Here is a 24,023-nt window from a genome sequence, read left to right as displayed (position 1 = left end):
GATCACAAGTGGGAAAAGTTTAAAAAGTCCTGATTTAGATGATTATTTTACACTTGAGACAGAGAGATCAACTAGAGGCTATTATAACAGCCCAGGTGAGTGGAAATGACAGCCTATACCAGGGTAGCTGTAGGAGTAGAAAGAAGGAAACACATATAAGAGTTATTATAAAAGTTGAAATGACACGAGTTGGTGACATTGACTATGCTGGGTAACTGAGTGGGGAGTCAATGATGACACGAGATTAGACATTTGGGTGACTGCAAGAATCCCAGTGACAGTTATAGAGCTTAAAGGATAGAAGGGTTAGAGGGGATGTGGGGTGAGAAAATAATGACTTCTGTTTTAGATATACAAAGTGTGAGATGTCTAAAAGGTATCTACTTCAAGATGTCTAAAAGGCAGCTGGTAATGCAAGACTGGGGGTCAGGAGGGACTTTAGGATTAGAAAAATGGGGAAGTTCCAGAGTAAGAAGGCAGTTGAGACATGGTGGTAACATGTGAAGAGTTACAAACAGGACCAAGAGGGGAATAAGCATGGCCAGCCTGGTTTCTCTCTAATTTTTAGAGAAGAAGGAGAGAAGAAAGAGAAAAATCTATACTGCATTATGCTTGGTAGCTAGAGAATTATTTCAGATTTGCATGTCTCAGAGAATGCTTCTATTGCTTCACATTTCGCACTTTTTTACAATTAAATGTTTTTTTAAAACAATTCTATGCCATTGTCTGAGCTTCTTTCAGCATGATTATTGAATATCTAGACCCAAGTTGATTTTTTAGCAATTCCCAGCTTATTACTAACTAGGGCTACCAGTTAAAGAGATATGACTTATCAGGTAATTCTGCCATAGAAATAAACCGATGTTTGTGAAGGTAACATTCTCTGGAACACAAATGATACTCTATACACAAACTAATCGCTGTCTTTTTAAAAAATTATTTTATTATTCTATACTTTATCAATTAATATAAACATTTCTTTACTCAAAGAACAGGGAGGAAAAAGACATATCTATTATAAATAGCAAGCTCTTTAAAAAACATAAAAGAATTCTAACATACTAGTTTTGAGGCCATCTCCCTGCAAATCTTCTTCAGTTTGCATACTAATGCAAAGAAAAATATATTTCTACATTTCTTATATATGTCTCCTTCTTTCTACTCACAGAGATAATTGCCTAGTGCTATCTGTCATCACCTCGTGCTTAGACTATGGCCACAGACTTCTGGTTGGGTTCCCTCACTGAAGTATAGTATTTTCACCTTTTTTGTCTTTTTGTTTGTTTATGTAGATTCTTTCTTGTGGTTTTTCCCTTTTAGTTTGATTTTTCTTGCATAACATGACAAATGTAGAAATATGTTTAAAAGGATTTCACATTATTTAATCTATATCAGATTGCTTGCTGTCTTGAGGAGAGGGAAGTAAAGGAGGGAGAAAGAAAATTTTGAAACAAAATCTTACAAAAATTAATGTTGAAAACTATCTTTGGGAAAATAAAGTAATATTGAAACAAAAAAAATCTTCCCAAAGCATAGATCTGACCATGTGACACACACATTCCCCTGCACCACCACCCCACATGAATATACTCAGTGACTCTATATTACCTTCGAGATCAAATATAATATCTTACTCTGGCTTCTAAGCTCTTCACAATCTGATCCATTCCTACCTTTTCAGGCTTTTGTGTACAGTATTCTAACATCTAATAACACTGGTCTTCTTGCTGTTATACACAACATTCCATTTCATGCTTTTTACTGGCTGTCCTCCATGTCTAGAAAAACAGAACATTGAAGTAAAAAAATCTCAAAGGTTTTTGTGCTCTAAATCTACTGCCTTATTATTCCAGGATGGAGTGCACATGCTGAGGGAATATTTGTGATAGAAGGATATATTTGCAAAGCAACACACATAAGGAACATGTGTGGCAAGGAAACACATAAACACACATACAGGGATCACATATGTGCAGGCAAGAGCAACACAAATTTCCAATGCTGAAATGTGGTAGATATCTTCTAGTGATGTCATCCTCCTGCCTTCCACTGATCTCTGCTGGACATTGTATATCCTCTCTCCCTTCTGGGCATCTTATCTCTTTTCAGCATCTAAGCTGCTACTGTGTGCTGGGGTGTCCTTTTTCTGTCTGGACTTCCAGCGAAACTGCTATCTGATGGATTTCAGTCTTTTCAGGATATCTTTGGTTCTTTGCAACTATTCTATGGTAAAACTTCTAGAAGGAAGCTCTGACTTTCAGGGAAGAGTTAAGGTCATTTAGACTATATAACCTCAGGCCATAACATAGAGGTTATAACATTTGTACCCAGGTGGGCAGCCAGTAAGAGCCAATAAAAACCCCTTAGTCTAGGAATAAGTATGGTTTGATTTGATTTAGCTTGCATTTACTACTGCTCTGCTCCAAGTTGCTTCCCTGCATCAGCTGTCTGATTTGTAGTTAGAAAATTCCTCTAACCTCTGAAACATCCATAATTGTTGGTCTATATCGCCTCAGATTATAATCACTTTGGGGACTCTGCCCAACAAAACTTCAAGGGAGCTTTGTGGGGCTGGGGTAATGATATTCCATTTCCCAAAATTTCTTAGTGGCCATCCAAACAAATCAGCATGCAGACAAGAGCATAAGAGTCAGGTGAATCTATAGAATGATCAACTATTCAGTTGTCAACCTCTGCTTTACATCCTTTATTCTAAATTCCTACCTTTATTGATATAAATACTAGTAAAATAAACACATGAATAAATTCATTGATTGATTTATTGATCTTTGATCTTTTAGTATTTCTAATATCAATAAGCCTTATCGATCACAAAAACATATTTTGCAATATTTTCACATTTGAAAGGCACATGGATTTCTTAAATTGTAGATATTCCCATAACTCCCAGGAAATTCAAGAATCAAGGTGGCCCCAAAAAATTCATTGCTATACATAAGATTTGGTGGCAAATCTCTATGAATTAAGGGAAATTGTTTTTCATGTGTTTTTTACATGTATGCTTCTGGTTTTTTTTACTGGACCTGTGATATCACTGATGTGGGGAATTCTGACTAATTGTAGTGAAAAATCACTGTGCTATATCAATAAGTATTAAGTGCTAATTGTGTGTTCCATATTAGGGCTACAAAGTTAGTGAGTAAAAACCTCCTCTCAAAAAGCTTAGAATTGAAGAGGAATGACAAATAGATGCATGAGCACATACAGGAAGAAGTATAAAGAGAATGAATACAATTTTTTTTTGTAAAAATCCAAAGTAGTTTGAGAGGAAGGGTTCTAACAGTTAAAGAGGATCAAGAAAGTCCTCCTATAGAAAGTGTGTTGAAGGAAGAAGGCCGTGAGGCAAAAATAAAGATGGGTACATTTCAAGTATAGACACGGCCAGCACAAAGGCATAGAGTGAGGAGATTTATCATATGTGGTCACTTTACAGAGTAGGAAAGAAGTAATGTGCACTTATGCTGGTAAAATGGGTTGAGACAAAACTGCAAAGGGCTTTGAAATCAGAGGACTTTCTGAAGACAATAGAAAACTATTGATTGGCGTTTACTGGGTAGGAAAGTAAAATAATCAGATTGATACTTAAAGAAAATCTCTACAGCAACAATGGAAGATGGATTGGAATAAAAAGGAGTTTGAAGTACAAAGACCAACTGGGAAACAACTGAAACAATGTAAACAAGAAATACTGAGGACTTAATCTAAAGTATAGTTTGTGTGAGTAGAGAGAAGACATCAGATGTGAAAGATTACACTTAACAATGTAATCATTTTCAACCAGAGAATGCATATGAACAAAAGAGAGGAATCAAGGATAAGAACACCTAGGTTATAACTTGGGAGACTAAAAAAATAGTATTGACTTCAACAGAAATAGGGAATTTTGGAAGAGGAGTGAATTAGAATGAAAGATAGATAATGAATTCTGTTTTGGACATAAGTTTGAGATGTGTCTGGGATATACAGTTTGATGCATCCAATAGATCATTGACAATGCAGAATTGAATTTTAAGAGGGAGATGATAGCTATAAACCATTGGTTTAAAGATTTAATTAAAGCCATGAGAACTGATGAGGTCACCAAAAGTTTAGAGAGAAAAGAGTAGGGGACAATACAGACCTATGCATTTTTTTTTTGCAATTTATGGTCTTAGAGAGTTGCCTGACACATTGAAAGATTAAATGATTTGCCTAGGGTGTATCAGTTAATTTTATCAGAGAAAGGTAAACTTCTTCACCACCTACTGTACAATACTATGATTTCCAAACAGTTATAAAATCATTATCATGGATGTTCAAAGATAAAAACAATGCTATTAGAGGAAATGAGAAAATCTTTTGAAAGATACCATCATTCATTCATTCAATCAACAAGTATTTATCAAGCATATCCCACTATGGCTTCTATTATCATTGCTAATATTGAACAAGTTCTTTCAGATTATAAGATATCAGAAAAGATTGAGGATAGTAGTCTAAGAATCAGTCCCTGCCTTTGAAGAACTCAGATTCTTGTAGGGGTGAAAGACTTGCCCATATCTACAATACAAAGTTATAAATGATAAAATTCATATGATTGGTGCAGGCAATATGTTCTCCAGAACAGATAATTTCTTTACAACAACTCTGAGAAGTAGATGCTATTATAATCCTCATTTTACACATAAAGGAACTGAGACATGGGGTGGTTTGCGCAGTCATAAAACTTGTAAGTGCCATGTCCAACATCCTTTCCTTTGGGTCAACTAGACTGCAAATTCTCTGAGAGGAGGCAATGTTTTTGTTTTTTCTTTACATCCCCAATTCTTAGCACCGTTCATGAAGCATTTTAACTCCTAAATAAATATCGTCACTGATTGATTGATATTCCTATCTAGGACCATCTTTTTGGACAGAAATGACTGATGGTAGCCCATAAGTTTAGTAAAATATTCATGACCACTTTGTGAACAACCTCAAGAATCATAATTGGAAGGAAACTTGGAAATCATCTTGTAGACTAGTCTTTCATTTTACAAATAAGGAGACTGAAAAAGTGTCAAAGACAGTGTTACTCATCCCAGGTCACACAACTAGGAAGTAGCAGGATGAATAACAGAGGATATCTGACCCCAAGCCCAACATTTCTGTCACATCACCAAACTTCCGACTTTCCAGCTGTGAATTTTAGAAATTAATCTACTCCGTTCTGTCCATTCTACCAACAATGAAACTACAACTCAAAAAGATGCTCCCCCACCCACGCAGCTAGGGAGCAGCAGAACTTGGATTGGAAACCAGGTGTCCTCTCTCCAGCCTGGCGCTGTTTCCCCTTCAGCCAGTCTACTCACAGACAGCCCTAGCAGTTTTGCATTTCCCCTTATCCTCCATAACCCTAAAGAGTGAGGAGAGAGATGACTAAAATATGAACTCCCTGCTGGCTCCCATTTTCATTCCCTTGGGCAGTGTGTAGGAGAGGTATAACTGCATGAAGGAAGTAATGTCAGAAGAAAAAAAAAATTCTAGCAGATCTATTTTAGTTAAAACAGCTTTTCCTTTTTTTTTTCCCCCGCTCTCCCCAAGGTCCTAAGAGATTGCCTGCCTGCCAGGGTGTTGGCCCTGAGCAGGAGCTGGGCGCTAGGGAAGAGCTTTTTTAATGGAGGGAGAAAATAGAAAGAAAAAAGGCAGCCAGAGCCACGGGTGCTTGGGGAGGGGGTGGAGGGAGAAAATGCATAGTGGAGGTGTTCTTCCTTGCAAATATCTCTGGGCTAAAGAAGAGTACGGGCTTTTCACTGAGCCGCCGGAAAATTAGCATCTCCCACATCCCAGAATTTGTCGAACATTAGCCAAAGCATCACATTGCACACGTCCCCCGGCCATCTATTATTTTTCATGAATTTATGCCGGTTTGAAAATTCAGGCTGTTCCCAGAAAGGAGCCGAGGAATCTGAATAACAGATCGTGCATGCATAAATCCAAACGCCTGGACCTGGGCACGTCCCAAATGAGTACTGGCTAATGACGGTGAGTGAGGGCAGCCACCGAACCAGAGGGTACCTAACCGGAGAAAGCCTCTGGGAGAAGGATTCCTGGGCCTAGGAGGGACCTTTAATCAAAACTAAAAGAAGCCTGAGTAGAAAATAGGAGCAGGAAAATAAATGCTAATCATCTTTGGGAAGAAACTCTTAGTAGGATGAGCTACCTAGAAGTGATTCCTAAGAAGCAAATTCGGTCCCTGTCTAAATGCGCTACTTCCGCCTGGTTACTGGAGAAAAGCTACAGGAACTTAAACAGTTACTAAAGTTTTGTTCGTCCTGTCTTGTTCTTTATTTCTGGACTGAGAGATTAGCCCAAAAAGAAGTGACTTCGTGTGTAGGATAAGACTGTCTAAAGTGCGGGGTCTAAAAGGGTACTCTATCCCCAAACATCTCTCATACCTAGGCTAGGGCAACTGGATCTGCTGCAGGGTATCAAGATTCATAGGACGCTGATAGTACTGACATTTCTTCAGGAGCGTGGGAACAACCAAGCTTCACATATTATAAGCAAGAATCATTAGTTTCCACGTGATAACTTTCAGTTGACATGAATTGAATTGATTAGGAAACTACCAAAAAGGCTCATTTCCTTGCCTTGTGGCAGTATCTTAGGTGAATTCCTTCCCCACCCCTGCTCCTATGCTTTCTGTTTCTAGATTAATTGGTGATATTTGTCCCAAGAGTAAAAATGAATTAACATGGCTCTACTAACTGGGCTTCCATGGTATCTACTGCCTTTGTCTCTGGAAGCATTCTGTCCACCAATCAATCAATCGTTGTTGTTGTTTGTCCAGGACCATGACATCAGGAAGGTGATGCCATGACATGCAAGTGAATTGGATTTAAGTGAGGGAAGACACCTGCCTCATTCTCCCCTCCAGAGCCATCTGGATGGCAAGATATGGCTCCAGACAACTGGAGATGACTCAGGATGAAATGGGAGACCCTAACCTTTTTAAGCTAAGGTCTTCAACAGATCTCACTTTGACTGAGGTCACAGCCATTCAAATGGGTAAGATTAGGTACAATTGAGGCTAAGAATCTTCTCTTCATCTAATACAAAACAACAACCACAAGGACAACAATAAATCTGAATAAATAAATATGAGCAAAGAAGACCATTTTGGTCAAAACAAAGTTGACTGCTATTTGCATTCACTCTAAGTCAATCAAAGATTATCTAGGGATTGGCCTGGTACCTATGATTGGCCAAGCAATGAGAATCCCAAAGGTTTTGGTTCAAGGCACTATTCTTAGTGCAGAATCAAAAGCGCCATAGGCAGCAATGTTTGCATGAGAAAAGCATTTAGAACTTCAGCTGTAGATATCAGAACAGTATTTTCAGACCTTTCTTTCCCCTATTTCACTGCCCTAATAATTTCTTCATGGTTTAAATAATCAACCAATAACCATATACTAAGGACCCATTATGTGCCAGATTCTGTACCAGGCAGTACAGCTGCAACTTAAAAATGAAACAGTCCTTTTAATTTGATGTATGCTGTGGGATTTGACATCAAAAGTTGGAGTTCCATCATGTGAAGAATTCACAATGGCCATTCTCTTTGGCAAACAATAGATTTATTTAGGGAAATAGGTTACAGACAAAATGGTAAATAGGAAATAAGAGTGGGAAAGCACATGAAAGACAAGTTCCTCAGTGGAATTCAATTATCCAGGAGAAAGGGAGCACCCCATGAGATTGGGGCATGTCTGTAGCTGGCAGGCTAAATCCTGGAAGAGATTTAGCACCCTAAAAGAGTTAGTTAGCTGTAAGGAGGAAAAGTGGGGTTGAGAAGCATAATGGACTTAGGGAAAATACCATATGGCATGGGGAAAGGGGAAAGAGAAAGACACCATGAGGCAGAATGCCTTAGCAGGCTGACCAGAAAAAAGGTATCAGCAAAGCCATAGGCCATAAATTCTTTTATAGGGAAATTTTAGCCTTGGAGTCTTGATATAACTTGGATTTCTGACTGGATTACCCTTAGATGGTGGGACTAAGAAACTAAATTGATCCTCATTATCAGAACCTTCATCCTACTTGCCTAAGGGATTAATTTTTATCAATTCCTCTGTTAACTGCACCTAACTTTAAAGACCCTATCATTCCTGAGGAGCCTAAAATGACAACATGTTCATATATAGCTGTATCCATACTATATACAAATAGGTACCAAGTAATTTTTTTGGAGATAAGTTTAACAGCTTGGGAAGGGGGAGGGAGCAAGAAAGGACCATAGAAAGCAGCACCTGAAGTGTGACTTGAAGGAAATGAGATTCTAAGAAGAGAGGACATATAATCTACTCAGGAGCACCCAGAAAACTAGGAGGGTGTTATCTGGGAAAGGATCACTTAATTTGTTAATGAGTTATCTGAAAGGGGCTTTGGTTTCTTCCTCCATCAAAAGAGGGGCTAGAATAATTTTGTACACTAGAAATCCCTTCCTTACTCTAATATTCTACAGTCCTATGAGTAATACCTCCCTCATATGATTCACTAAGACCTTTGCACAGATCTGTTCATCAGACAACTAGCTGTCACTTTTCAAAAGTGAGAGCCTGGCCTTGAAAGACTAGTTCATCTGACAGATATTTAAATGCAAGGTAAAAGAGGTCATTTCTTTGATAACTTCTTTCAATTTAATCCCACTGGAGTGATTAAATGTCTTTGGTGACATCATTGGTCCCAAAAATCCTGCCATTTTGCACTAAAAATAGAACCTCTCAGTGGGTGGTGGGCAGCTAGCTTTTCTGATTAATTTGCTCTTTCTCTGAAGTACATCCCCATAGGAACTATCTCCTCATCATCCTGTGGCTCTATATAGATTCATTTGGTCAAAATAGTGCAGCAAAAAATTCCCAATGATTTCCTTTTAAAAGAAGAAACATGTATGCTTCCTTATTTTTCTACTTTTTTGCCTACAAAACTGGTGAAGGGATTTTCATTATTTAATAAATATTTTCTTTCCCAAAACCTTTATGAGATGCAAGAATTTGACAAGGATAAAACATTTTATCTGTTGAGACATATACAATATAGGGCTCTGACTCTCAATTTCTACTGAGAGAGACTTTGGTCTGTAGTAAGGGTCAAGGGTAAAGGTCTTAATAGGAAGGGATGAGAGGGAGCCTCTTAGGTGGGAATTAAGGCCAAGCTGGACTGCAAAAGACTAACAGTAGTGCTGGGGAACACTAAAGAATTTACTAGCTCACTTCAAGGGACTAGGATACAGGACAAGAACACTGGAAAGAAGAAAGATCCAAGAGGAAGATTCCAAAGAGGAAAAAAAAAATCTAAAATTTTGAGAGGTAAGATAGTAGAATAAGAAAAGGTATTGAGCTCAGAGTGGGAGACCTAGTTTGAATATAGCCTCCGTCACTTGGGATCATAGATCTAGATCTGAAAAGGTCTTATAGGCCAATTAGTGCAAAATCATTTTATGGTTAAAGAAATTAAGACCCAGGGATGGTTCTGGCTCTAAGTCACACTTCTATAAGTATGGGAGGTAGAATTTGGCTTCTCCATTATATAAGAATGGGTGACCAAAGTCAACTTATTGAACCTCTCAGAAAAGTTAGCTATCTCTCAAGACTGTACTGCTTCATATTTTTTTCCCAACATGAGTGATCTTGAGATAACTGTTTCCAACTTTAGAAGCTACTTTGTTGAAGGAGAGACTAGTTCACTTTTGCTTTATATCTCCATTGTATCTGATGAATGAGGGCTGTAATTTGTAAAAGTTGATTGAATTGAATTACAAGTTGCTTAACTTCTGTCTGCTTCAGTTTTCTCAACTGTAGAATGAGTACCTGTTGAGATAATGTTTGAAAATCCCTTAGATAGCATCTGGCAAATATTGTTTTTGTTGTTGTTGCTCATTCTTCATTCTCAAAGAGGACTAATAAAGTCAGGCAAATAACAGGTGCTGAATAAATGCTTATTCTTTTTTCTTCCAAATGGATCTCAGGGTAGGATTCTTAAAATTCTAGACGGGGGGGGGGGGGAAGAGAGATTTGTTCAAATTTGTGTCATATCATAGAAGAATGCAATATTAAGTTGAATCGGATAAATAGCAGGTGCTTAATAAATGCTTATTCTTTTTCCTTCCAAATGCATCTCAGGATAGGATCTTTAGAATTCTAGACTGAGAACTAAAGAAACATTTGTTCAGATGTGTGACATATCATAGAATTTGTGGTATTACGTTAAGAAAAGAAGACTAGAGATTGGGGATTTGTAGTATAATGGAAAGGTCTGACTGGAATCAGAAGGTATGTGTTTAAATCCTTTCTCTAACAGTCACTTAATGGGTGAATCATTTAATGTCCCTGGGTCTTAGTTTCTTTATTTATGTAAGTGAAAAAAAGAGGGGAAGCAGGAGGTTGGAGCCAAAGGCCATTGCTCTTCTTACAAAGAAGTTCCATGCTAGAAATATATCTACCCACTGTTAGTCTAGGGGAGATAATGTCTAATTGCTTTCTCATTTTTCTTGCAGAAAGGGAAATACAAGCTCTATATTAAAGCCTTGTTCCTTTTCCCATAAAATGCCAGTTCCATAATGAGCACATATAGAAAAAGTAAAGAAACCTTTTTATCTAAATCATAATTAGAAATCAGAAAGATATACATAAGAGGATAAATATCAGACATTACAGAGTAAAGGAGCTCACCTTTTGGGAGCAAGTTTCTCAATTCAACCAGAATAGAGTGTTCTGGATCTGAACCAAAAGGAAACTCCCTCACTTTTTAGAATAACAAGTTGGAGGTAGACATGATGAAGACTCCTAGTTCCATTCATGACTTCCCAAAGCCTTTCTGTTCAGCAACCTGAAGGGGAGTTAGTATCTTTTATCTTCTTTCTTAAGGCTGAAAACCAGAAGCAAGTCATCTCTTGAAAAGTCCTGAAGAAAATTGTTATTAGGACAATCCCAAAAGGGACCAATATTTAAGAGTACCTAAGTTGGACTGGAGAAAATTGGGGCTTGCAGTGTTTCTACTGAGCTTATATCCCATAGAGATTTTAAAGGATGGAAAGGGACCCACATGTGCAAAAATGTTTGTGGCAGCCCTCTGTATAGTGGCAAAAACTGGAACCTGAGTGGATGCCCATCAATTGAAGAGTGGATGCCCATCAATTGAAGAATGGCTGAATAAGTTTTGGTATATGAATGTTATGGAACATTATTGTTCTGTAAGAAACAACAAGTGGGATGATTTCAGAGAGGCCTGGAGAGACTTATATGAAGTGATGCTAAGTGAAATAAACAGAACCAGGAGATCATTATACATGGCAACCACAAAACTATACAATGATCAATTCTGATGGACATGGCTCTCATCAACAATGAGATGATTCAGACCAGTTCTAATGATCTTGTGATGAGAGAAGACTGTGGGAAATGAATGTGGTTCACAACATAGCATTTTCACTCTTTTTGTTGTTGTTTGCTTGCATTTTAATTTTTTCCTGTTTGATTTAATTTTCTTATGTAGCAAGATAATTGTATAAATATATATGAATATATTGGATTTAACATATATATTTCTACCATGTTTAACATATATTGGACTACTTGCCATCTATAGGAGAAGGGGGGAGGGATTAGAACACAAGGTTTTGCAAGGGTTAATGTCAAAGAATTATCCATGCATATGTTTTGAAAAATAAAAAGCTTTAATAAAAACTGCAATAAATGAATGAATAAATAAAAAGAAATCTAGAGTTCTTCTCTTACCAATTCTGCCTTGCCTCCTCATGTAGGGCAAGGCATTCATCTTTACCAATAAGAAGTCCCATACCAATGGGCCCTGGAATAGGGGTCACATGTAAATGAAGGGATTGGCTTAACTAGTCTCTAAAATGCCTACGCATTCTAGATTCAGGATCCTATGAGCATGAGATTTTAATAAAAGTAATGGAGAGAGAGAAAATATACACATCAACTCTAAGTTGACAGCTCTTTAACTGCCCTCACAATTATAACAAATTTCTACCTGGGTCAGGTAACTTATGGGCTTAGAACTGTTCTCTTTCTTTAGCCCTATCCATTATCCAACATTTTACTATTAGTGACATCTTTATTTTGGGGGAGGTCCATACTTATAATTTTATCAACTTAGTAAGCTTCCAGGCCAAGAAATGCCCTTTAACAAGGCAGGTATATAATTTTTTAAACAATGTAAAAGTCTTAGGGAGATATCTAGAGCTCTAGAGAGTTAAGAGATTTGCCCAAATTAGCCAATAGGGGCCAGAAGCAATGTTTGAATTCAGGTCTTCCTGACTACAAGATCCAGTTCTCTATCCATCTAGGTCAGGCTACATTTCTTTGCATTTACTTTATGGATATTTTGTATTTATTTAACTGTGGACATATTGTTTCCCTCCTTCAGCTAAACTCAACCACAAAAACCATTCTCTTTTTCTCCCTCGTCTCTCTCCCTCTGTTTCTCTCCTTCCCTCTGTTTCTCTCTCCTCCCTCTGTCTGTCCCTCTCTTTGTCTCTCTGTTTCTCTCTCTCTCTTTCTCCTTCCCCCTCCCTTTCTCTCTTTGTCTCTTTCTCCCTTCCTCTCCCTCCCACCTCAGTCTCTCTCCCTCTCTGTCTCCCTCTTCCCTTTCTCTTCCCCCTGTCTCTATTTTTTTCTCTCTCTCCCATTCTCTATCTCTGTATCTTCAGCTTCATATACATATATATGTATGTATGTATGTATAGTGGGTATAATAACCCAAAGACCAACTTGTTCCATACATAGTAGGAATTTTAAAAAAAATCCTGTTGAATAACACTGAATTGGCTTAGATGGAGCCCATGATGAGCCTGCCTTGAACTGAATTCGGTTGTATGATAAGGTCCCGGCATAATTGGTTTCTCGAAGTTACACACACTTGAGGGCAAGAGAACCTGTTAGGATAATCACCTTTGGCAGCCCAGCAGGATCCCTGGCTTCCACATCTGCCTTAACAGCCAGGGCAGGGACAGCAGGAGACAAGTATCATTTTGTCAATTAACCTGTTTCAGTTTCTAGTTTATTAGAGCCTAAAAGAATACATTTATTAACAGAGTATTTTTCTTGACAAGACACTTTCAACATAAGCTACCTGCACTTTCCCCTTCAACAGACTCAGTTGCACCTCTGCTGGTAAATTGAATCACCCCGTGTCACATTGCATTAGAAAATTCTTTTTAATTTATGGAAGGCCTTGGATTTTTTTTAACATAAGGCATTGTTCGATGTTGGCTTTTTGAAACCTTAGTTTTCACAGACAAGGTGGCAAACAGAAGCTGAGGATATATGGTGTCCATCCTGGGAGTATTGATTGGCTTCCAGAAATGTGGGTATCTATAACAATTCAAAGGGGTATTGGAATGGGCATGACATCAATGGGAATTCAACCAAATTCATCTTCTAGCTGCTATTGTTGTGTTTATCGAAATCAAATTTTCATTCATTAAGGAGAAAATATAGCCTAAAGACCAATTTGGATCATGTTCCACAGCCAAGAGTGTAAGGAAGACCTGTTGCCATGTTTAGGATTCTTACACTGGACTGAGAGAAATCTGACAGTTCTTATGAAATGAAACCCCGAATTAAGTAAAATGGATGACCCATAACCAGAAATGTAAAATACTATAGTGGAATGGGATTAGCTATACTTACTTAGAATAAAATTGGCAACACAGGACTTGATAGTAAGGTGAGACCAAATGAATAAAATTTCTCCACATGTGTAGCATTAGGCCCCAAGAGAATTCTGAGTTTGAAGAGTTAACTGGAATTATAAGAAACTGACAGGAGAAAGTCAGGTCAACTGGGACACCATGAGAGGAGACAGGATAAGGTATAGAAATTCAGAGAAAAAAGCCCTATTTGTGGAGAAAGCCTTGTATCCTGTGTGACACAGCATCAAACGTCAGAGCTTATTCAACACTTTTATTCTTTAAGTGTGGAAGTTAAGATATGAAGAAGTCCTTTGCCTAAGTGAGGAAGACCTAGAGTCCAAATCCCATCTGACATATATACCAACTGAGTGATCCTGAGCAAGTTACTTAACAAGTTTCCCTTCTATCTACCCTCATTCTTCAGTTGCCAAATCCTTTAGTCTTTCTGTCCTTTAACCTCTCCAGTAATTGTAAGACTGAGAATTGCAGTGGTGGTATTGAACATTGGTAGAGAGAGTTTTCTCATTTGAAGTTCTCTATACAAATAAAATTAAAAGTCTAGTCCCTTATTGTACTTTAGGAATGGAATAACTTAGAAAATGCCTGGTGGCAGGAGAAGAAACATTGAGTTTGGAGAAGAGATACTGCAATAGTCCAATTTGGTTGGAATAGAAAGTTTTTGAAGAGGAATGTATGAAATAAGTCCAGAAAAGTAATTTGGAGCCATATTGTAGAAAGTTTTGAATTCTAGTAAGGAAGTTTTCATCTTCCCCTAGAAATAATGGGAAATCACGAGTAATTTTTGAATAGTGGAATGGAATGATTAGATAGGTTATTTAGATGCTTAATAAATGTTTATTAAAATGAATTGCCAATTATTAAGGATATTCTTAATAGAGTGGATTTTTTGTTAGGGACTGATTAGATCAAAAAGCCTCCAAGATTCTTCAAATATGAAATTCTCTGGATCTATGCTTCTGAACAAATGCCCATTAAATACTATATGAAGAATAAGTTGGTTAGTTATTCACCAATATTCATTTTAATTCCAATAAAGCTCATGTGTTCTTTGATCAAATACAAAGCATTAGTTTTCAACTAAATTTTGTCATTCTTTAGTTTTTTCAGTCATGTCTGACTGTGAGCCCATTTGGGGTTTTCTTGGATAATGGAATGGTTTGTCATTTGCTTCTTTAACTTATTTTATAGAAGAAGAAGCGAGGCAAACAGGGTGAAATGACTTGTTCAGGGTCACATAGCAAGTAAGTGTCTACAGCTAGAATTGAACCTGGGTCTCGCTGACACCAGATTCAGAGGAATGATATGACTAGATAATCAAAAAGTATTATTATTATTTTTGTTCAGTAATGTCAATCATATCTAACTCTTTGTGATTCCACTTGGGGCTTTCTTGGCAAAGATACTGGAGTGATTTGCCATTTCCTTCTCAAAATCAATTTATAGATGAGGTAACTGAGGCAAACAAGGTTAAGTGATTTATCCAGGATCACACAGCTAGTAAATGTATTGAGGCTAGATTAGAATTCCTAACTCCAAGCCTCTCTGCACAAGCTAAATATTATGATCAGAGAATTAATACAAGGCAGCTTAACATGGTGGACAGAAGGCCAGTCTTTGACTTAGGATGGACATCCCCTACTCCAACATCTATTACTGTGTGATCATGAATAAGTTACTTAACCCCTCCATGCCCAAGCAACTCTGTGAAATGTTACTAAGTAGTTCATAATCTGTGTTGATTAGGAGTTTCCATAGCTAGGAATTCCCCACATGGGTAATAAAATCATAAGTGTTGGCACGGAGGGAAAGGAAGGAGGAAGGAAAGAAAGAAAAAATGGAGCCAATGTTCTCATTATATTCAACCTACCTCTTACATGTAGAATATGAAATTACTGAAATGATTCTGTCTATGGATTTTTTCCCCTTATTATAGTTCATAGTATGAGCAGAAGAATAGAAAAAAAAATGGATCTTGTAGTCTGGATACCTGGATTCAACACTTACTAGTTGTATGGCTACATCTTTCTTCTGTCTGAGCAGCAGGCAACTGCCTACCATGATAAGTCATAAATGAGATCTATTTCATTAGAGAGAGTTCTACATTGTTCTTGATGTATCAAATTTAGGAAAAATCTGGCATGAAAGTATAACTTCATAAGGCATTTTCTTCTTTTTTTCTTTAAATCACATTTGTGCTGAAAAAATAAGATGAAGAATTACCATTTTCAGCAATTCAACTTGGAAGTTGCTCAATCACTAAGCATTTATTATATGCCTCCTGTGTGCTTGTCAGTGTTTTAGATACTAACAGATAAGAAACAAAAATGATAGAGTTCTTGCCCTCAGGGAACTTACATTCTACCTAAGAGATAATGTGTGAGTGTGGAGGGGGAGGGGGAGGGGGCGGAGTGTGTGTAAGGTATATTATAAATATAGATATATCTTAAAATATAAACACATACATAAGCATATATAGGAACAGCTAGGTGGAGTAGTGAATAAAGCTTGGAATCAGGAAGATTCATTTTCCTGAGTTCAAATTTGACCTTCCGTACTACCTAGCTGTGTGACTCAGAGAGATCACCTAATCTTGTTTAACTCAGTTCCTCATCTGTAAAATCAGCTGGAAAAAGAAATGGCAAAACATTCCAGTATCTTTACCAAGAAAACAAAAATTGTGTTTGGCACAATTAAAAAACAATTGAAAATAAGCATATGCAAAACATAAAAAATAAATACAAATAGGTTTGGATAAGAGCTCCTGTCTTAAAGAATCATACAAGGCATTATGTAGGAGCTGTTATTTGAAATGAACTGTGAACTAGGAATTCTAAGGCAAGTAGTCATGTTAGTCTGTGGACTCCGTGACTTTTGAAGTATTAGCCAAACAAACTCCTTTACTTGAGGTATCACCATCACCAGAGATTTTGGTAGATAAACAAGGGCAAATGGAAAGGTACACAAAAACATTAATGTTTGCCAAATAGACTAATCAGAATGGGAATACCAAAAAAAAAATGTATTTTCAAGATTGGAAGATTTATAAACAATGAGTCATAGAAATTGGAACTACAGGAAAGGAGTTTCTGTAAGGTCTTAACTCTAGATATTATTGCAAAAATTCTAATCATCAAGTTGTCATTATTATTATTATTACCTATACTAAACATTTGTTGACTGGCAACAGCATCCCAGACACTGCACCAGAGAGAATTACACACAGTCCCTGCAGAGCAGCTTACAACAGATTATAATTGCAATAGAAAATTATATTAATAGCAACTCGATATTTTATTAGTAAAATAATAATGTTTCCCTCCTCTCTCTGGGCTTTCTAGTAGCAGAAAGAACACTGATTCTTGGCATGATAAACCCTAGAAATGAGGTGGGTAATAGTTAGTCAAGCATAACACATGGTCTGGTCCCAGAATAGTGCAAAATAACATTTTTTCAAGACTGGGTCAGTGAAATTCAGAAATGGAGAGATAGTCTTGGGAATTGATCAGATAAGCAAGGTTCAGGGAAGGCTACTCAAAAGGGAGGACTTTGCTAGAGTTTAGTCAAGAGAATGGGAGCTAGAACAGAGAAATCAAAACAAAAGATGATACTAGGACTGGCCCAGTGGGAGTAGAGCAGAGATTCTTTACCATAGCAGGAAGAGGAAAGAGGATTATATATAGGGAATGCATGAATGGAGAGATGCTATCAGATTAGGTAGGTACATTAACTGTACAATAGTTAGAACTGTAATGACTATACCTGAATATAGGTAAAGCTAAGAAGGTCAGAAACAATGGTAAGAATTGCCCCTAAGGGATCAAGTTATTATAAATGGATAGTGGCAACCAAGTATTACCATTGAAAAGAATGGCTGAGGGATTCCTCGAGTTCAAGAATTATCTATCCCCATTTTAAAAGGGTAAATTCTATTAACAGATCTAAATCTACTGGTATAGTGGCTTAATGTCTCTTAGCACAGATAACCTTCTTAAGGAGCATTAAGTCTGCCAAGGTATGATGACCAAATGGCACTTTGAGTCTCCATAATTCATTGTCCTCTAACTTGTCCCCTGAAACCAAGTCCAGAGTGGTTGTTTAGATTCTGACAACCAATGAAAAAAGTTTTAAAACCAATTGGTTACAAGATTCTTCCTGAGGTTTTGACTTGCTTAACTAATAATTAAGAATTTTAGAGTTAGAAGGGACCAAAGCAGCCAGTTTATAGACCATATCCCAGAAAGAATTTTATTACCATATTGGTGCCAAGCAATCATCCAGTCTCTGCTTGGAGTTCTTAGATGAGGAGGAATCCAATAGTCAATATCTGATAAACATTAATTAGGTCCCTACTATGTGTCAAGCACTGTGTTAAACATTTAAGATACAAAGGTGGAAAAAAAAAAAAAAAACAGCCAGTCCTTGCCCTCAAGGCACTTACAATCTAATAGGGGAAGACAATACACAAAGCAAAGCTGGAAAGGGGATGACCACACCAAACAAAGCTAAAAAGAGAACACCTGAAAGGTGAAGAAGGTTCTCAGGGACTCAGTGAAATTTTAAAAGTCCAAAATGAGTGCATCACCTCCAGAAGTAGCCCATTACACACTGGGAATGCTTTAATTGCTAATTGTTTTCCTGATATGAAGATCAATTACTTCTTTCATCCCATTGCTCTTAATTCTATCTTATGGAATCAAACTGAAAAAATGGAATTCCTCTCCCATATGAAAACTCTTCAAGTACCTGAACAAAGTTATATTATTCTGAGTCTTATTTTCTCTAGGTTAATATCACTAATTTCTTCAATCAGTCCTTATATGACATGGATTAAAAGTCCTTCAAAAATCTTGGTTTTTTTTAATGCTTTTGAATTGTCTTCTTTATCTTCTTTATCAATACCCTTTCTAAACTTCAGCGTCCAGAATTGAATAGATATAGTTTGACATATCTTAGTTGTTTTTTTTTCTTTTCTGCCATTCCTCAAATGATGGGCACCTACTTTCTTTCCAATGAATTTTTTTTTAATTTTCGTCATCCCTTTTGATCATTTCCCCCTTCTTTAACCAAAGATTTTCACACTTTAGTGTACTAGCCATTCCTTCTTTATAGATCAGGTTTCTCAATGGGGTTTTTTATTATTAGCTGAACTTCAGTGATGATTATGACAACTTCTTCTCCCTTTCCCCTATCTACTCAACAATCCAATAATGATCCTTCCTCCTTAGGTCATTCTCTTCCAGCATGTGTGTTTGATCATTTGATTATGGTTATTTGCATGTGTGGCCTTATGCATATTCCTCTAATACCCTGTGATCTCCTTGAGAAAATTAGCCACATTAACTTAGGCTTAGGTCTCCTGGGTAATGGTAGATGCTTAATTTTTGAAGTTGAAATGGGTTGGGTTCCTTTTTTTGGGCATATATTCCATGTTGCTCTTTAAGTAGAATGCAACTTTCTTATAAGTAGCAACTATTTCATTTTGCCCTTTGCATCCCTCATATCTAGCATAAAGCTAGTTGTTGTTCTTGCTTGCTTTTTTAAGAGAACCGATGATATCACCATGTAATGTCTTGACTTGTGTGGGAATTGGATTTAAGTGAGACAGAGTTGCACAAAATCATCAGCTTCACTCTCTCTTCCAAAGTCATGTCTAGCGGCAAGAGAAAAATCAGAATGACCAGCAACAGCACAGTATACATTGGATAACCTTGGTATCTTCAATGTCTGACCAATTTCTAAGCACTCCACAGCTCTTGTTCCAGGTGCCCTTGTGACCACTGGAACAATTGGAACAAATTGCTCATATCTGCTCATTCCATTAGGGGAACTCTTCACATGTTTGGAGTAATGGAGTAGACATCTTAACATTCCAGTAAGTTGCAGGCCTGTTGGTTTACTTTCAATCTGTTTTGATTCATCTGTTTTTTGTTGTTGTTGTTGTTTGGCTCAGATGTTTTTTACTGGGTTATGGCCCCTGCACATACTACAGCTTTTTGTGGCCATAAGTGAAAGGTGGGTGGATCATTTGAGGAAAGGAGATCGTGATAATCCACCATCAAAGGTGGATGCCCAACCCTGAAAAGGGTAGGGCTCCACCAGTGCATGATCCCCTTTGTCAAGGGTCTCATAGCCTGTTTATGTCCAAAATGCTGCATAAGGCCATATCTCTATCCACTGAAAAATATACAAGATGAAGTAAGGAAGTAGACGCAAAGACACACCTAGAGATAGAGAAACTGAGATAGTCAAGAGATACACAGAGAGAAAGAAACACAATAAGACTCAGAGAGATACAGGGAGAGGTACACAGAGATAAACAAAAGAGGCTGAAATATATGGTGAAAAGATACAGAGAGAAAAAGAGAGATGCACAGATCGAAGAATGAACCGAATAGGTATTTAGTAAGGAAAGAACGATTCCTTTTCTGGAGTATGTGCCTACTTGGGATTGCATGAAACCTAACAAGCAGAGGTCTATTTGCAGGAGGAATAAGGTGAAGTAACCTGTATGTGGAATTAACCTTTTTTTTTTAATGGAAGAAACATGGCTCATTTTTTTAATTATTCAAGAATATATGACCCATCCACAAATGTCATTGCAAATTAATATAGAGAATAGTATTTAATTTTACTACTTTTCTAATTCTAGTATTGCAATTTAGTTTTCTCTATTCCCCTGGTCATCTTTCATTCCACATTATCTCCTGATATCATTGGTCTATCTTAAAGGGAGCAAGGAAGGAATGATGTCACAGTGGGTCGTGTATTGGTCTAGTAGATAGAAAGAGCTGAGTTTGAATCTTCTCTCAGACACTTAAAATTGTGTTACTCTGAGCTAATCACATTCTCAGTTTCTTCATCTCTAAAATGGGGATTATAATTAAACCTACTTCACAAGGTTATTGTGAGGATCAAATGAGGTAACATATTAAAGCAATTTAGAAGCTTTATAGCACTATATAAATGTTAGTTATTATTTATTATTATTATCTTTGACCCTCTGATGTTTTTTCAGGCTTTCACGAGGCTTGAAATAACTTACTCCGAATTACCTCTGTCAAAGTTCATCTCAGGATTCAGATCTTTAACTAAATGCCCCAAAAGAATTACTTTGTCTATTCTACATATTCTATCAGATTCCAAAGAATGAAGAAAGGGACTATTAAGCACTCAGTACTTGTCTGGTGTGCCATGAATAATAAGGTCTTCTTCTATAGTGCTGTTTCTAAAAAGTTCCTCTCTTGAGAAACAGAAGCTCACCAGGAGTTATTACTATTCTCTTTTAAAGAGTTATCATGACTGATCCCTGTTTAATGGCCAAGTATGATATGTGATAGAAAAACATCAAGGCATGGTGGATTGAGTGATGGTGTTGGAATCAGCAAGAACTGGGTTCAAATTTGACTTTTAGCAATTAATTGACCTTGATCCAATCAGCTAACTTCTGGGTGCCTCAGGCACCTCCCCAAAACCTATTTCTGGTACATGGCTTGTGATTTGTGTTGATAGAAGGAATTCTCACAAAGGGAATATTCCATACCAATGAAACATAGATCCTCCATGAATATACATATGTTATGTGACATGGAATATTTGGAAGTAAAGTCAGTAATGGAAGAAAATATGTGGCTTTGATTTTTGTTACAAGTCCTTGTGCTGAGAGATTTGGCTTCTATAGCTCTATAAGCTGGGGGAGAGGGATATATTAAAGGAGGTACTGGGCCAGGCCCCCTGCAGAATTTTTACTCTCAGGAGCAGAGACCCTACAGAGATCCTGGCCATGGTGAGAGACACCAGCATTTGCTTTGGCTTTTCCTTTTCTCTGTTGCTCAGTGGAGTTTTAAATCCGGTGCTTTTTTCCCCTTTCTCTTTGTTTTGTCTTAATTCTCAAATGTTTTCAATGAGGAGCCAGGGACCATAACCAGAGACAAAGATGAAGAAAGATGGAGCAGCCTCAATCAAGAGATAAAATGCCGACTTCAGCAGGACTTTGCACAGCCTCGCGACTGACCCAGGTGACAGCTTGTGACTTCCTTTTGGACAAAGAAAATCATTGTCTTTGATGAATCCTTTGGGATGGTTTGTGACTTCTGATATTCCCTTCCTCTTAGGCAGCTACTGAAACTGAAGCCTGTAGGGAGAGCTAAAGCTTCACCTAATTGATAATACCTACACACACCAAGCCCACAGACTCCCTGCTTTAATTTTAAAACACAACCAGGAGCTCTAAGCCACTGCAGTATTTAGTATTTTATCTTAAAATAATTATCTCTGCAATTTCCCTTTGTAAAAGACAGTTTCATCTTTCTAGTAGCGGGAAAAGAAGAAAACAGAGCAATGAGCAATAACACTGAGTGTAACTTTAACAGCAGGGAGTCTGATGATAGCTACAGTTACTTGAATTTGAGATATATCATGGAGTATCAGAAACCAGATTCAAATCCTGCTTTCTAGCCACTGTTCTATCCTGCCTTCATGCACAAGTGCACAGAGATCTTTCTGTGTCCAGATTCAAATACTGTGCCGTAGCCATTGCACCACACTGCCTTTTGTGGACACACCGATAGAGATATGAATGTGTGTATATTGGCATTCTCTCTAGTACAAACGTGTTTGTGTTGGCAGAAGCACCAACACACGCGTTCCCCCACAGCTTTACTTTCAATCAAATAAGTCACAGGGTTGGTCTTTGGCATTCTGAGCAAGATTACCCAAATATGATTTAAAAGGCTTTGTGAGCCTTTTCCTCCCAATTGCCTTTTGTCAGCCAGATCTAGAAACCACCTATGGAGTCTGGACCACAGTCTGATTCCATTGGGCATCTGTCCAAATTTGCAATCAGTAGCAACATTCCCACCAACTGCCATCCTCGGCTCCAGCCTTCATCTCCCCACACACCCCAAATAAACTACAAACCAGACCAATAGCGCACAAAGGCACCTGCAAATAATATAACTTGGTCAAATCATTTCCCATCTCCTCTTTGGCTTTTTGCAGGCTGGGCTTCACACTGCCTTACCCAGCATGTTAGTTGTGTTCAGCCATTATGCAATGATGTTCTATATTGCCAGCAAACCATGGCTTCCCACCCCTGTTCAGTATAGTAGCTCCATTTAGCTTTATTTATTGGATTTTAAATCTTCTTGTGCAGTAGGTGTTGATCTCTCTTAAAGTTGTGATTACAGCTTTAACTATTGACACTTCTATCACTGCCAATTCCTCAATTCTCCTCACTCACGCTGACATGAAATGGCAGGTCTTCAGAGCCTTCAGCCTCCAGCCCTGTACATCCTGCTACAGGAACACAACTGAGAGCACATGGATGCTGATTAGTTGGTTTCCTTAGCAACCCAGAGTTTTCCAAATTGTTGTTGTTGTTGGGAGGAGGGTGTGTGTATGAGTGTGTGTGTGTGTGTGTGTGTGTGTATGTGTTCATTGTTTTGTTAAATGGTTCAGGGAAAATGGAACTGAGTCTGGCTTAACATTAAGAAAATTCTTACTATGGGACCTATTCATAATTTAGATGTATTCCTCTCCTTTCTCCAACAACAGCAAAAACAAGTATTTTCTATCTTAGTCTTCCTGGGACATTTTACAAGGAGAATACCATGGCTAACACCCTTTTATGGAAATATAAATCTACCATTTACTTCGTGTTTATCTGATGATATTCATGCTCATAGTGGCTAAAAATATGACAGACTGATACAGGAAACTATATAAAGTTTTTCTGGATAACAAGTTATAAAGTGAAACTCCTTCTAAGTCCAAAGGCTTAGCCCAAAGATTCCAATAACTAGAAACTGAGTTTATTTGATAGCTACACCAAATCATACTGGACACTGACTCCCTTGAAAAGCAAACTGATATTCTGACCCCCTGAGGAATGATCCAACATTCTTCTAATGAGTTTTGGATATATTTTCTCTCTCAAAAAATATCCATTGACCCACTTTTCCACTATTTGGAGCCTGGCTAGGAACTGGCTACTAGAAAGACCCATAAAAAATTCATGGATCCAACCTAGGTTACCAACCAAAAGATGGCTCGCTGAGATGAATATGGCAATAAGGGTAAAAGAACAGGGACATGGAGTACAGAATGGAAGGAGCTCCTGAACATCTGTTCAAGTGGAAAAGACAATATGGCACAATGGAGAAGAAGTAAGAAAATTGTGCATTAGCTCATTTTACAACTAACACCTTCTATGTCTTTGGTCAAATCATTTGAATTCAATGCCTCTTGCTATCCTCATATGGAAAAATAAAGAAGACAAAATTTATATAAATTCTAAATTATATCT

This window comes from Antechinus flavipes, chromosome 4 (assembly GCF_016432865.1).
Source record: "Antechinus flavipes isolate AdamAnt ecotype Samford, QLD, Australia chromosome 4, AdamAnt_v2, whole genome shotgun sequence".
Taxonomy (NCBI): Eukaryota; Metazoa; Chordata; class Mammalia; order Dasyuromorphia; family Dasyuridae; genus Antechinus; species Antechinus flavipes.
The sequence above is the reverse complement of the archived record's forward strand: the minus strand, read 5'-3'. Positions refer to the sequence as shown.